Consider the following 2,896-nt stretch of genomic DNA (forward strand, 5'->3'; position numbering starts at 1 on the left):
GAAGAGCTACTATTAGTCGAAGTGGGAAGAATCTAGGAAAGGCTCCTGTTAGCTGGGAGAGTGCAAATAGCTACTATGAGCTGGGAGGCTAGGGATAGCTACTATTAAGAGGCTAGGAAGAGCTGCTATTAACTGGAAGGCTAGAAAGAGCTGTTTTTAGCTGGAAGGCTCGGAAGGGTTGCTGATAGCTAGGAGGCTAGGAAGGGCTGGCACTAGCTGGAAGGCTAGGAAGTTCTACTATTAGCTTGGAGGCAATGTTAGGAAAAGCTACAACGTGCTGAGAGAATAGGGAGAGCTGCTATTAGCTAGCTAGGCTAGGAAGAACTACTATAAGTAGGGAAGCTAGGAAGAGCTACTGTTGGCCAGGGGTCTAAGAAGAGGAGCTATTAACTGGAGAGGAGCAACTGTTAGCTGGGAGGCTTCGAAGACCTAGCATTAGCATTAGCTACTATTAGCTATCTGGGAGGTCAGGATGCTAGTAAAGGGCTACTATTAGCTGGGAGATGAGGAGGTTAGGAAGAGTTACTGTTAGCTTGGAGGCTAGGAAGAGCCACTGTACTCCCTCTATTATGCAATAGCACTGAAAATGAAAACATTTGTTTCACATGTTTGATTAAATCTACTTTATTTTACAGTTATCCAACAAGTTGGGATTGAATGCGCTGCTCAAGGGCACCGCTAAGATTCAACCATCTATTCAAGGACTGGAACCAAAGCCCTGCTGGGTGGTTTTTAACTATAAGTAGTCCTCATAGTCACTGAAGGACATTTTGTCTGTGACATATATGAGAGATAATCCTTCTTTTTGAAGTAAATCCCTCATTGTAACCTGGCAACCTGGCAAGTCTGTCTACTCAACTGGAAGGAATAAAAGACGGTGGCCAGGTTTGATGTCAACGACTCCTGGTTTGCTCGATCAATGCCCCGAGCCCCAATGAAACATGAAAGAGACAGAGAGGAGCTTTTTTAGCCGATAAAAGGATCCCTGGGCTCTCAGACGGTACAGAAAAACATCGATATGATGTTTATTCATGTCTTTTATTCCTGCTTCTTTAATTCGCCACTAATTCATCATCACTCCAACCTGTGTTACATCTACTATGTCTAGAAAGCTTTTAAAGTTGCATCCAAGTTTTGAAGGTTTAATTAAAATCATACATAGAGGAGCAGAGGGAGACTATGAATTAAAGACATTAAAAAGTCTGGAAAAAAAGAGGAACTATTAGCTACTATTAGCTAACAAGAGGCTAGGACAACCCTGTATTAGGGAGCTAGGATGAGCGATCACTGGGAGGCTAGGACGAGCTACGAAGGCTACGAAGAGCTACTATTAGCTAGGAAGAAAAGAAGCTATGATAATTCTCCCTTAGCTACCAAACTAGGAAGAGCTACTATTAGCTGGGAGGCTAGCAAGCTACTATTAGCTACGAAGTTAAGAGACTACGATGAGCTACTATTAGCTAGGAAGAGATACTATTAGCACAGAGCCTAGAAAGAGATGCCATAAACTGGGAGGCTAGGAAGAGCTAATATTAGTTCGGGGGCTAGGAAGAGATGCTATTAGCCCAGAGGCTAGGAAGAGATGCTATTAAGCCCAGAGGCTAAGAAGAGATGCTATTAAGCCCAGAGGCTAGGAAGCCACCATTAGCTATGCAGCTGTGAAGTAAAGAGTCTACGAAGAGCTATTGGCTACTATTTAGCTAGGAAGCTAAGAGGAGCTACTATTAGCTGGGGGGGCTAGGGAGAGCTACTATTAGCTGGCAGGCTAGGAAGCCACTATTATCTTTGAAGTTAAGAGTCAACAAAGAGCTATTAGGCACTATTAAACTAGAAAGCTAAGAGGAGCTACTATTAGCTATGAGGCTAGAAAGCTAGGAAGAGCTACTATTTGCTGGTAGGCTCGGGAGAACTACTATTAGCTAAGAAGCTAAGAGGTAATTATAAGGTACTGTTACCCAGATAGGAGCTTATGAAGCTAGGGAGAGCTACTATTAACTATAGCCAGTCTGAGTCCAAGTCTTAGTTTTCTCTCCCTTTTTTATTTCTACATTTAATTTATTTTACTCTCAGTTAATGGACGTGCAGTAGATTAAGAAGAAAGAAAGAAAGAAAATAAAGAAAGCTGCTCTGTTCACAGATAAATAACTAACTAAATAAATAAATCAAAGTTCCAGAAGCTGTAGGGTTTTGGCTGAGGGCTCCACCAGAGAGTCACACATTCTGGACTCTCTTCTACTTTGGTGACAGTCTTTCTGGTTATGCAATTTGTTCGTGGAGTTGGTGAACAGTTGGATCATTCATCTCATCCTGTTTTATACCCAGACGGCAATGAAAAAAACTTCTAATAATACACGATATACTAACATTTTACATACCTGCCTAAAACTGTCTAACGTACTAACACGAGGCTTTAAAATGCATCGTTGTTTCCAGGAAATTAACGTCTCCATGGCGACGTCTGTGTTTTTAGTTTCTTTATTGACTGTTTTACTTTCTGGATTATTAATTAAAAACAAAACAAAAAACAAAACAACAACAGCAAAAAAAAAAAAAACAATGAATCTCCGAGGAATGAGAGGAAGAAGAGGGTTTAATGTCCTCAAGCTTTTACACCTCCACACACAAGATGGCCAGCCTCACAGGGGAGGAGGAGGAGGAGGAGGTGGAGGAGGTGGGGGAGGAGGAGGAGGCTCTCGCTCTTCCTCCTCTCAATAGAAGTCGAGGCGATTGGAGCAGATGGTGCGAGAGACTGGAAACGTCCCCGGGATGATGGAGAGATGAAGGGACACGGCTCAGAAACTGGTAGAAAACCAGAAAAAAAAGGAGAGAAATCATCCACAGACCAAGAGTCAAAGAAAATACTGGAATATTACTGCTTCATTTTTTATTTATTTAT

The sequence above is a fragment of the Mugil cephalus genome, chromosome 23 (assembly GCF_022458985.1).
Source record: "Mugil cephalus isolate CIBA_MC_2020 chromosome 23, CIBA_Mcephalus_1.1, whole genome shotgun sequence".
NCBI lineage: Eukaryota > Metazoa > Chordata > Actinopteri > Mugiliformes > Mugilidae > Mugil > Mugil cephalus.